The sequence below is a fragment of the Pinus tabuliformis genome, chromosome 5_2, assembly GCF_031772625.1.
Source record: "Pinus tabuliformis cultivar Carrire ecotype Pingquan chromosome 5_2, CPIR1, whole genome shotgun sequence".
Classification (NCBI taxonomy): domain Eukaryota; kingdom Viridiplantae; phylum Streptophyta; class Pinopsida; order Pinales; family Pinaceae; genus Pinus; species Pinus tabuliformis.
In genome coordinates this window covers 319,246,812-319,260,880 of record NC_142306.1, presented here as the reverse complement: position 1 = coordinate 319,260,880, position 14,069 = coordinate 319,246,812, and positions in this window count along the sequence as shown.

The window sequence follows — 14,069 nt, the reverse complement described above, 5'->3', positions numbered from 1 at the left end:
GGGCTAACAGTTTGTCTGGGATGTATAAAGGGAGAACGTGCAGCCTAGCTTTGCTTCCAAAAACTCTAATATAGGTGAAATGTTCTTCCCCGAACCAATTTGCTATGGTTGGTAAGTCAAAAGAAGCTTCAAGAGAAATTCTTGGGATGGGTCTGTCGAAAATAGAATAGTGAATGGGCACCATGAAACCGTTGCAAATTTGATACAAATGGTCCTTGTAAGAGGACTTCCACAATTTCCGATGGTACAGATGGATGGGTGTTGGATCTTGGGTAGTCCATCTCCAACCGAGGACAGGAAACTCAGAATTAAAACACAGGGTATCCATAATGTAAGCAGAGTAATAAAACGGTGGGATTTTCCTTTCGCTGACTATGGTTTTGGCTCTAAATTCACGAACAGCTATGACCAATTTATCAGACAAAATAGTGGCCCAATCCATAATTGTACTATTGACAGCCGCTTCCATTAGGGGGACCATGTCAATATGGATATTAGCGGAGTCATGTAATCCCCACAATCTACACATCATAATCCCCGCATAGCAATAGGGAGAAGCCAAAGAAGCATTGGAGTACTTACCCGAACTTTCATGCTTGTGTTTGGCTGGGTTCTGCCTCCAATCTCGGAGGGGTTCGGATGGTGATTCATTCTCGTTCGCGAACTTCTCCACAAAGGCTCTGTTATAGACTAGCTCTGGTTCAGGCAAATGATACATTCGCCTCAGGTCATCCGGCTTGAACGACCCGAAAATCCTTCCATCCTTTGTATGAAAAGTTCTATCAGTGAGAGGAATTTCCTCGATCGCCCAGCGTACCACATCAGTGAAAGGTAGAACCTGCTCTCTTGCTGCTATTCTGTGCAAAAAGGAGTCGGCCAAGTCTTTGAGAGTTGCATCAGATTTCCTTTGTTCGTCAACGCTAGCCTCCGTCACTATCTTCGCAGGTTGCTCGGCTTCTAATAGATTATATGTACCCTGCCATGTAGTGCTAGGAAGACCGGTGCATGTAGTATCTGAGATTAGGCCTTTCTTCGAAACTGTGGCAGCTTGACCTGCAACGGGTGCTGCATTAGAACCCGCAGCCTTCTTGAACTTCTTCCCCATCATTTTCAGGCTTCTCTCGACAGCTGAACTCTACACAAATGCAAGAGAAATCGTAACGAGAAAATAACAATGACAATCCATAACGGGAAAGATATATCACTTGAAGCGTGGCAAGATTAATTCTAAAAGGGGCTGCGGATCTAATCATTTAAGAAGACACCACGGATGCAATGATGGTGATTTTACGACCTGCAGCTCCATAAATGACCATTACATCGTCATTAGGTTGAATGACCCCTTAACGCGTGCAACAGATTTCTTAAAGGTCTAATCGTAAGTATTCGTTAAATCGAAGGGGCAAAGTTTTAAATAGCAATGCATTACCTTATCCCTGCATTTAACGGCATTTTGAAATCTGTGCTTTATCAACCGGATTAAAATATAACTTAAAAGCTTTGAAGGAATCACTTTTTAAGAACTCTAATCATCGTTAAACGTCATCGCACCGCATTGGGGGGGTGAGTGATACTTATCATTTGGGAGCTGTTTTGGCGAATGCCGATTGCGACATCGCGTCGAATTAGCGCATCAGCACATTACCCGATGTATGTCAAGTGAATGCCGATCTCTGATTGCGATATCACATCGCATCGGGGAAAAGACCTGAGCGTCTTGTGAAAGTGTTTGGGGTTCCGCCGAATACCGATAGCGATATCGCATCGGTCGGGGCTTATAACTTAAGGCGTTTTTTCACAAGAGGCGGTGCCGATAATCGATCGCTGATATCACATCGCATCGGGGTGTAAGATATGTGTTCATTTCGTGTGTGCGTCGAATACCGCCGATCACCGATAGCGATATCGCATCGGCAAGAACCAAGGTGATATTTAAATGTGTTTCTCTTGTTGTTGCGACATGCAATCGATTTTTCGCACTAACCAAAAATGCTTGATATTTATTCAAAAAGGCTCTCATTCATAAATTCGTTTGATTACCATACCGTTTTTGAGCAAATTCATTAATGCCAATTAAATTTTTAAAAGGGACCCATTTCATATGCTAATCGTTTGGAATATAAGTGCTATGAAATGGGGGGTTGTTGTAAGGCACAACAAAAGGATACACACCCAGATTGATAAATTAATGTAGGAAAAGGGTGAATATATTGTTCATACCTAGACCCCAACATTTTGGTGCCGTTGTCGGGGAGGCTAACGAGGTGCAAGACATGATTCAAACCAACCAAAGGGTCAATCTCTCGTCCCGGGGAGAGAACGAGTTTTCTCACTCTGCTTCAGGTCCCGAGCGTAGGTATTCTTTCCGCTTGTTTTTTTATTTTGCTTTTCTATTTGATTGGGCCACTCTCTTGTCCTGGGGAAGGAGGAGTCTTTTGACACCCTACTCTAGGCCCTGAGTTAGATTTATTTCTTTCAAACCCTTGTGTGTTTTTCGGGAAACCCTAGATTTTACCCTGGTGAGGGAGGAGTCTTTTGATGCCTTGCTTTAGATCTGGAAGTATCAGGTCTTCTCGAAGGTGTGCATTTTTTTGGTTCTTGTCCTGGGGAGGGAGGAGTCCTTTAACGCCCTGCTCTAGGCCCTGAACCCTAGATTCTTGTTTTTTTAGGTGTCTCTCTTTTTTTAAGTTCTTTCGTCTTGGGGAAGGAATGGTCCTTTGACACCTTACTTCAAGACCAAAGCATTGTAGGTTGCTAGCAAGACCTTCCGTCATATCAACATTTGTATGAACAGAGAACCAAATAAGAGGGGCAGAGGAAGAGCCCCAAAGTAGGGAGGACCGGACTTGGGAACAAAGACCTATATCCAGCAAATTATAGCAAAGGCTGAATCAGAAGCATCCTCTCGCGCAACTGTAAGACTAGGTGCACAAAGAGTAAAGTTTGAGGGACAATCGGCAGATCAACTGGTGCTGTCTACATCATTCTTTGATGATTCGACGCAGCAGGTCCCTCCACCAGTTGAGGAAACATCCAGTAGTATACCTGACCAAGGAAACCTTATGCTAGTAATAGAAGGGGAAGAGGTCGCAAGCATAACATCGACAGGGTCAAACCACTCCAATAAAGGGAAGGAGGCCATGGCCGAGGGATCAAGTCATTAGGACGCAGGAGAAAAACGAAGGGGTACTTGCATCACCAAGGGACCGGGGAAGTGTTGTTAAAGGAACTCGAACCAAGTGGTAAGGAATCCTCAGCCATATTCCACAGAGCTTGTTGAAATACCCAGCGGTTATTGGAGGATATTTATGGCTCCCACAACCTCCACCATCGAGTTTTCGATCAGGGATCTTGGAGTTGGTGTGCCCACAAAGCCTATTCCATTAGCAACCTTACCAAGCTTTCATGGGCTTATTTCAGAAGACCCCGACACATTTTTATTCTAATTTTACATAGTGCGCTGGGGGTATGACTACATGACGGATGCGTAGAAGTTAAAAATTTTCCCTGCTACACTGAAAGGGACATTTCTGCGATGGTTCATGGGCCTTGGAGGAAGTTCCATTTCCACATGGGATGATATGCAGACAACTTTTTTGGAAAAATTCTAGGATTACTACAAATCCTAGAACATAAAGGAGGAACTTTTTAAGTTCACACAAAAATAAGACGAGAGCTTGGAAGATTGTCTGGAACAATTTAAGTACACCTTACATAGGTCAGGTCACTCTGACCTAGATGAGGAAATTTTAAAAATTATCCTCCTCTGAGCTTTTCGTTAGGACTCGTTGGAACTATTGAACATAGTAGGAAAGGGAGACATCTCCAAGGAAAGCTTCGAAGTTATTTTCGAACTATGCATTCTGTGCCCAAGAGGGCTCGCAAGAAACAGACAAGGGATTCTCTCAACAAAGGTGTCTAGCAGGGGTGTTACGAAGGCTAAAATCGGAAACCTGCTAGACAATTTGAGAATGGGTATCCTTAGTACTCTGTCAGCACAGATGGATACACTACAAGTAAAATAGAAGCAACTGGAATTGAAAAGGACCATGGCTGTATTCTGCCCGAAGTGTAGAAAGAAGCATCTAGAGAGGGAATGTCCATTAAACTCCATAGAGGAATGCGCAATCTGTGAGTTAAATCATGCAACAAGCTCATGTCCCTCCTTGCTAGGCCTGAAAGCAGTGTTTCAAGGGATAGGAGAAGACACGGAGCAACTGTAACTCATGGGATCTAGAAAGCCATGGCAGCCTCGACCACCAATGGGAAATCAAGGTATGTACTCAGATCCATCTCAATATTTCAATAATTTTAATATGAATCCTCAGTCAATGCCCTATCCTCCCATGTGGCCACAATACCAGTTTCCACCTTGGCAGCAGTGGAAACCTCAAGCCAGTTGGAGCTCCCCATGGGCTCCAACTTGGCGAGGATCCTCTCCTGGACAGTTTCCTCAGTTGATGCCCCAGCAGCAACTCCAACTGCCCTCTAATGTGCCTCCTGGTAATCAACCTGCCTGTCCTCAGCTTCCAATCCAACCCAACCTGAATCCCAATAATAAGGGAGTCCATCAAACTAACACTCTTAACCTACCTTCGTATAGCATTTCTACTACAGAGTTGTATGAAATGAATTTGCGATCAGGACGGACAATCAATGTTCAACCTCCTCCAGTTATCATTGAAAAACTTGATAGTGAAGGTAAGGAATCAGAATCAATTAATAAAGAACTAGAATAGATTGGTAGAAACCAAGCGTCTCCTACAAAACAATATCAATCTGAACCACCTTATCCCGAGAGACTAACTTTGAGTAAACCAAGCCCTCAAGCTGAATTCGATTTATTAGGTGAATTACAGAACTTATTTTTTTAAATTCTCCTATTACAAGCTATGAAGGATGTGCCGATATATGCAGAGACTCCCAGGGAATATTGTTCAAAGAAACCTGCAAAGAAATCCAAGGACCACCTTACTATTCATGTTATGGGAAAAATGTCAGATTTCATGATGGGAAAGTCAATGCCTGTAAAGTATGGAGAACCAGGGAACCCAATTCTGACAGTACAAATTAATGGGGTAGAGATTCTGAATGTACTGGTAGACCTAGGTGTTGCCATTAACGTTATCACCACTGAAACTATGCATACATTAGGTCTTCATAACTTGAAACATACACCTACAGTGTTGGAATTGGCAAACTGATCTACAATAAAACCTGTAGGGAAGTTAGAAGATGTAACAATTTTAGTGGATTCATGGCACTATCCCATAGATTTCCTTGTTTTACATACGCAATCTTCGGTGGGCGGCCATCCTTTGATTTTGGGCAGACCATGGCTGGCTACTGCGGATGCTTACATTGGGTGTCGTTCAGGGCACATGGTTATTTCAAATGGGCACAACACTAAGAATTTAGTGTTATACCCACCTGCAGAGCCAAACCCATCCATAAAACCAATAGGTAGCAAGAAAATTTTATCTAGGAAAGAGTCTGAAATGGAAAATGAGGAATTGAGACCAGTCCTCACTATTGGATAGGCCCTTCAGTTAAAAATGGAATCGGAGGATGATGTAATCACCTCTTTCATGGATGATCCTTGCTTCGTTTCAGAGCCAAATCAACAAATCCTAGAATCTATCCTAAGTTGCGAGACACAAGAAACTATTGAAACAACAGAAGGATCAAAGGAGCTACTTTTTGATGCACCCATGGAAGTGTCCCAATGGAATTAGAACCAGGAAAAATCCTGAATATTAATCCAAACCTATCAGAATCCCAAAAGAAGCAACTTGTAGATGTCCTTCGGAAACATAAAGAAGCCTTCGCTTGGGATTGCCATGAAGGGGATTCCTGCTGATTTATGTACCCATCATATATATATTAACGAAGATTGTCGTCCTGTAAGACAACCTCAGAGAAGAATGAACCCCACATTGAAAAATGTTCTGAAAGAAGAACTTCAGAAATTACTAGGTGTAGGTTTTATTTACCCCATTTCAGATAGCCAATTGGTTTTTCCATTAGTAATGGTCCCCAAGAAAAATGGTGAATGGTAGATATGCGTGGATTATAGAGAATTAAATAAGGCAGCGCAGAAAAATCATTTTCCTTTACCGTTTATTGACCAAGTTTTGGAAACATTGGCCGGCAAAAAGTTCTTCTCCTTCCTAGACAGGTTTAGTGGGTATAACCAAATCCAGATAGCTCCTGAAGATCAAGACAAAACCACTTTCACGTGCCCCTGGGGAACATTCGCATACTGGGTCCTTCCTTTTGGCCTGTGTAACGCACCTGCAACGTTCTAGAGGGAAATTTTGGGGATCTTCTCTAATTTGGTGGATGATAGTGTTGAAATTTACATGGACGACTTTACTCCATATGGGGATTCATTTGTAGAAGGGCTGAAAAATTTAGAGAAATTTCTCGAAAGGTGTATATAGGCACGTGTCTCCTTAAGTACAGTAAAATTCCATATGATGATGGAGGAAGGAATTGTTCTGGGACATTTGCTCTCAGCTGAAGGAATCCGGATGGACCCAGCCAAGATAAAGGTAATTCTACACTTCCCGACACCCAAAATGCCCACATAGGTACGCAGCTTTATTGGTTATGCTGGTTATTACCGGTGTTTTATAGAAAATTTTGCGAGTATAGCACATCCACTTTTTCAATTGCTAACAAAAGATTCAAATTTTGTGTGGACAAGTGACTGTGGTACAGTCTTTACGAAAATCAAGGAATTGGTCTGTAGCGCTCTAATCCTTAGAGGGCTGAATTGGGCATTACCTTTCCATATTCACACGGATGCTTCCCAAATAGCGATTGGTGCAGTATTAGGACAGCAAGAGGACAGGGTACCATATGCAGTTTACTATGTTAGTAAGAATTTGGCTCCTACTGAATTAAACTACACAGTGACTGAAAAAGAGTTCCTTGCTGTCATCTACGCCAATACCTAGGTCCAAATACCATGGACCCAAAACTTAGCTTTCTAACATGTACACGCCTTTCCTTGCATGAAAATGTGTGTGTACGATATACGTGCCCTTGTATATAGTGAAACTGCGTGTATACACTACTTGGTATATAGTGAACCTACGTATATACGTGACTTGGTATATAGTGAACCTACGTGTGTACACGACTTGGTATATAGTGAACTTGCGTATATACTTTTCTTTCTTCATTCTTTGTAGTCTGATCATCAATTCTTTGCTTCTGACCTGTTGCACTAGGATCTGTGTGAGTTGCCATCAAGGACAACACCTGTGTCATAGCACCAAACATGTGTCATAATGCCAAAACCCCTAGGTATATAGCAAACATTGAAGCATTAGGCGATATATTTTTGAAACATTGGGGGGATAAGAAGGACCTGTTATACTATCATACCGAGTTTGGGAACCTCAACAGGGAAAATGGGGAATCATTGCCTGATTTTAATAAAAGATTTAACCGTATGTATAGTAAGATACCAGCTGAAGTAAATCCTATGCCCACCTCTGCCAAACTCACCTATGCCAATGCTTTTGACTCTGATTTTTGCCTGCTATTAAGAGAAAGAAGATGTGCCACTCGGGCTGAAATGCAAGGTGCAACCCTTGAGGTGGAATCTAATATCATGGCTGTACAAAAGCTCAAAAGTCATGCTGATAGAAGGAGGTAGAGATTTGAGGCTTCTTCTCCCTCTGCTTCACCTTTGGAAACTAAATTAGATAAAATGACCAGAATGATAGAGTCATTGGCTGCTGAGATATCTAAGCTGAAGGTTCAGCAAAGTTTAGGGAAAACAAGGCTCCCGAACACATTTTCTCCAAGAAACTCAAATCCGTTTAGAAGAGCAAATGAATAATTGCAGATCATTTAGAGGGGTAAAGAAGCAAATGAAGAACAAAAGGTGAAGGCTCCCTTCCAGAACGTAGTCATGGAAGAGGAGCAGTTTGAAGAAGAGGATGAAATCCATTGCATGGAAGATAAGGGTAGTGTTGCTTTCTTGACATTGGCTACCTATGAAGAATCATTACTCTAAGACCAAACCAGTCAAGAGTGGGACAGAGAGGTCATTCTACAGACTGATGAGCAGCAAAGATATAATCTAAGGTCAAAAGAAAACAATGTCAAGGAGAATCCTGCCCAAAGAGTTGTTGTCCCAACAGAGCAACAGAATATCAGACAGAAAAGACCGGCAGTTGATCCTATCATCCTCAAAGCACCAGCTCAAGAGGTAAGAGGTCCTAACAATTCCCCTTCCCCTTTCAGTTTTGAATTAGAAGTCCAGAAGTTAAAAAAATTTGTGCCTCTTATAGAGCTTGTAAATAGTGAAGTTTTTAGAAAGCCTATCCTTCACGCTCTTGAGCTAAAAGCCTCATCAGCCTCCACTGACTATGTCAATTTGCAAGATGATAAGCCCGCAGTTGTGCTTAGCCCAATGACTGAACCTACTGATAATAGCTCCCCATCATTCTATGTCTCATTGACCATTCATGACAAAACCCTCCATGTTTGCCTGCTAGACACAGGGGCCAGCCACAATTTAATGCCTAAAGCTGTCATGGAAGAGTTTGGACTTGATATCACTAGACCATATCATGATTTATTTTCATTTGATTCGAGAAAGGTAAAATGTCTAGGATTAATCAAATATTTAGCTATTACCCTAACTCAGGTGCCCATGAAGAGCATGATTATGGATATTGTGGTAGCAGATGTCCCTCCCAAGTTTGGCATGCTGTTGTATAGAGGGTGGATTAAGAGACTAGGTGGGACATTACAAAATGATTTATCTTATGCCATTGTCCCAGTCTTTGGAGAGGAAAGCAGGAGATTGTACAGAGAAGCACAACTAGCCTACATCATTAGTGATGAGAAGAACCTTTCTAACCATCCCATTTATGTTGTGGATACCGATTTTGGAGCATGTATCCTCCAAATTGAAGAATACCAAAGGGCCTCATTACAGCTCAAGAAAGCAACAGTTTAGGCCAAGGGAGAGCAAGGAAGTCAGGTTTGGGAAATGTTCTTTGATGGAGCATGTTCAAGAGAGACTGCAGGAGCAGGGGTGGTGCTGATATCTCCAAAACAAGAAAGCACAAATCTGTCTTTTAAGTTGGCTTTCCAAGTCACCAACAATATATCATAGTATGAGGCTCTGATATTGGGCCTTAACGCAACTAAAGACAAAGGAGTCAGAAACATAAAGGTGTTTGGAGATGATGATCTTATCATTCAGCAAGTGAACAAAACGTTTCAAGAAAAGCACCCAAGGCTGAAAGCATATAGAGATGAGGTATGGAGACTCAAAGATTCTTTTGATATTTTTTGTATCTCATATATACCTAGAGCAAAAAATCAACTTGTTGATTCCCTTGTTGTGTCTGCTAGCATGTTTATCCCTCCCATGCCTCCCAGACTAGTTTATGAAGTTCAAGTGAAATATAGACCATCCTTGCCTGATAATGTCTAGCATTGGAATGTTTTTGAGGATGATGATGAGGTAAATAGGTTTCTTCAATTCATTGATGAATTTTCTGAAATGCAAATTGACCAAGAAAATGAAGCCTTAGAAGAAAATCCCCAGCCCCAGCTTAGAAACAAAATTAGCAAAGATAGCATTGTCCAATTACCCAGTAAGCAGATACCTAAAGGTCTAATTCCCTTAGAAAAGTTGTTTGACCATAATGATGTCCCTTATAAGACTGTCCAAAAAGAAGACCAATTTGCAGTACATAGGCATAACATAGGGAGTCCAAATCCTCCAAGATATATAAATTTGTCCACTCATCTATCTGCTACCCAGAGTTCTGAGTACTGCAATTTAATTAAGCAATTTGCTGATGTTTTTGCCTGTGAATATAGTGACCCGAAAACATATGACAAAAAGTATCATCCAACATAAAATCCCTTTATAGAAAGACACCATTCCTTTCAAGCAGAAACTGAGACCCATAAATCCTGTACTCCTTCCCCTGATTGAAAAAGAAATCAAGAAATTACTGGCTACCAAAATCATAGTCCCTCTTAGGTATTCCAAATGGGTAGCCAACTTAGTGGTAGTGAGGAAGAAAAGTGGAGAAATCAGGCTCTGCGTTGATTTCAAAAACTTAAACAAATGCTCTAAGAAAGACAATTACCCTCTACCCAAGATGGAGCATTTGCTGCAGAAAGTCTCAGGAGCCAAAGTGATGTCTTTCCTAGATGGATTTTCAGGGTATAATCAAGTTGTTGTGCATCCAGATGACCAAGAGAAGACTACATTCACCACTCCTTGGGGCACTTTTATGTATTCCAAGATGCCTTTTGGGTTGATGAATGCTGGAGCCACCTTTCAGAGAGCTATGGATATAGAATTTGTAGGAGAGAAGGATAAGTTTGTCCTTATCTACCTTGATGATATAACAGTGTACTCCAGCAACCATCAAGACCATTTGTAGCATTTGAAGTAAGTGTTCCTAAAGTGTAGAAGGTTTGGGATTTTAGTCAATCCTAAAAATCACAGTTTCCTTTAGAAGAGGGCAGGCTGTTAGGACAGGTTGTTTCTGCTGCAGGTGTCAAGATTGACCCAGAAAGAGTCAAAGCAATACAGGCCTTGTCTGTCCCAAGATCAAAGAAGGATATCCAGTCCTTTCTGGGCAAGTTAAATTTTGTAAAGAAGTTTATCCCAAATTTTGCAGAACTTGTAAAACACATTACCTCCATGTTGAAAAAGGGGTCAGAAGTCAAATGGACTAATGTAGAGAGAAAATCTTTTGAATCCATAAAAAGGGCTATTATGGAAGCTCCTACTTTAATCAGCCTAGATTGCAACAAGGAATTCCATATATTTTCATTTGCCTCTGATGACACCCTTGCGGCAGTTTTATTCCAAGTAGATGAAGAAGGTTCAGAGCATCCAGTAGCATTTTTCAGCAAAACCTTAAGGGATGCTGAGCTAAAGTATGACATCATTGAAAAACAAGCATATGCTCTTATTAAATCTTTGAAAGCTTTTAGAATTTACATTCTGCATTCCAAGATAATTGCATATGTACCCTATGCTTCAATAAAAGATGTTCTAACGCAGCCTGATGCTAAAGGAAGAAGGGATAAATGGATTGTAAAGCTTATTGAATTTAACATAAAATTGAAGCCCACCAAACTAGTCAGAGGTCAGGGCCTTGCTAGATTAATGGTTGAGAAAAATTGCAGAACACTGGACATAAACCTCATAAACACAATTTGAAAGAAAGGTCAGACAGAAGAAGAAACAACAGAACCAGGGCGAATTAGTCGTTGGCAGAAAATATAGCCTCTTGTGAGTGGTATTCTATCATGGCTCAATTCTTGTTGAAGCTAGAAATTCCTCCAGGCCTTAGTTCGAGCCAAGCTAGAACTATTAAGCTCGGGGCATCCAAATATTGCATTCATGAAAATCTTCTCTACTGGAGGGACCCCTCTGGAATTCTTTTAAGGTGTCTGGACAAAGAACAATCCATGGAAGTGATGCAGCAGTTTCATTCCAACATATGTGGAGGACATCATTATTGGAAAACTACAGCCCATAAAATCCTCAGAGCTAGGTACTATTGGCCCACCTTGTTTGTTGATGTTCTTTCATTTGTTAAATCTTGTGACAGGTGCCAAAGATTTGAAGGGAAGCAGCAATTGAAGTCCCTGCCCTTAAAACCCATACATGCTAGTGGCCCTTTTCAGTAGTGGGGCTTAGATTTCATTGGAGAAATTAATCCACATTCCAGTGGCCAGCACAGATGGATCTTAGTAGCCACAGATTACTTCACTAAATGGATTGAGGCCATCCCTACCAGAAAGGTTAATCATCATGTGGTCATGAGGTTCTTGATAGAGAATATCTTCACCAGATTTGGTTGTCCACATAAATTAGTCACAGACAATGCAGCAGCTTTCAGGGCAAAATAATTGGTGGACATGTGTGACTCAATGGGCATTAAGCTGGTTCATTCCACCTCATACTATCCTCAAGGCAATGGCCTAGCAAAATCTTCCAACAAGAGCCTGATAAGGATAATTAAAAAGTTGTTGGAAGACAACAAAAAGAATTGGGATTCTAAGCTCAAGTATGCATTATGGGTTGACAGAGTAACAACCAAGAAATCCACAGGGAATTCTCCATTCAAGCTGGTATATGGCACTGAGGCCATATTCCCAATTCAGTTAACCTTCCCTGTGGCAAAGCTCTTGCAAGAAGAGCAGAATGAGGAAGAAGACATGGCAAAAAGGATCATTGATTTAGCAGAGGTACATCAAATCAGAGAATAGCTGGTTGAAAGGTCTGCAACACATCAAAAGAAAATCAAGGAAGCTTTTGACAGAAGGACAAAAGCAGATAATTTTCAGGTTGGAGACTTGGTTCTTAAGTGGGATGAACTGAAAGAGAAGAAAGGAAACTATGGGAAGTTTGATTCTTTTTGGACAAGGCCTTTTATCATTTCTCAAATCCAAGGGAGCAATACTTTCATGCTGCAAAGCATGGATGGAGAATCAGTTTTTGATGGCCCGGTTAATGGGCGTTTTCTGAAATTTTATGTTATTTAAGGTCTTTTGACCTTAAAGTTGTAAATATGTTATTTTATCAGTTTTATTGTAGACTCAGTTAGACTCCATGCCCAATGGAACACTAGGAAATTTTTCTAATCTGGTTTTCACAGGGAAGGCAACGGTCTGCAGTTCTTGAGACCTCACAGGGAGGATCTCATCCCCAGAAGGAGCCAGTGTTAGCTCTGTTGTATAATGATGATTCTCTAAAGTCAGAGATGATCTTGGTTCACTTGGTTCCACTAAAAAGAATCTCACAACGGTCATCTTCTCCTTCCCTTGCACTGCTCATCCTCACTTCATCAGTCCCAAAAAATGATTAATTCCTTTATTTGGTTTGGGTTTAATCGCTATCGCAAATCACATCCGTGTGTGTATAAAGGTCGCGCCCCTCGGCTTCTGTCGATGCAATATTGCGATGTGATCTGATCGCAATCGCATCCATGTGTGTATTAAGGCTACGCCCCTTTGCTTTCGCCGATGTGATATTGCGATGCGATCTGATCGCAATCACACATCGCCATACGTAAATACCCAAAAATACCAAAAAACCCGATCTGACGACTTCCGTCTCGCCCGATCACTCATCCACCGTCTGATCAGTCCCATCATGATTGGACGACGTCCGATCTCCCCATGCCCACGAAGTAATGCCGCTTTAACGCACGATGGAGGGTGGTTTTCCCCTCCCCTCCACTGCCACGCGTCACATTATGAATGGCATCGCGCGCCACACCCTTTTACCACCAAACTCCCCAACGCGGTGCGATCAATACCGCTTACCACCCGTCCGCACCTGCCAACCTTTGTATGCTTCCGCCACTCGATGACCGTTGGATCTGCTCGCCCGAGATCCAACGGCCCCCGATCATTCTACTCCCGCCTCCTTCGATATCCCCGTGGACTCATCCCTGCCATCTATCCCCTTAATCTGACGGCTAGTCTCGCTCCTCCATCTAACTATTCCACCCACTGCACAGTCCACATACCTTAACCATTCCATGCTCCCAAAGGACGAAGGTGACCAGTCTACTAGTACCGAGTGCATTTCCTCCTTAACAACCACATTCAACAGACAGTATGGTCAAGAAGGAAAAGGATAGAGCTCAAGTAGATAACCACATTTAAAAGTTATGGGACTTCATCCCATACGATACTCCAGCCACCTAAGAGGATAGCAGAGCACCCAAGAAGATCAAATTTATCCACTACAGCAAGCAATCGCACTCAGAATCCATCAGGTAGCTAAAGCGGTTGGTGGTCAATTATGACCCCCCATACTTAGAATGGCCGAGTGCCTTTGTAATAAAACTCTATATATACCCAGAAAGAAGATGTAATCAAGGTTGATGGTTGATATTTTGAGGTAAGGTTCAACTTCTGGAGACTGTGACTATTTCGATACTTGTAGCGTCTCGTCTTCATTTTCAGCTAATACAAGCTTCTTTTGATGTTAATTGCTCACTTTTCATTCTCCTTCTGCTCTAAGCTATGCCTGATATGTTGTATTTCTGAGC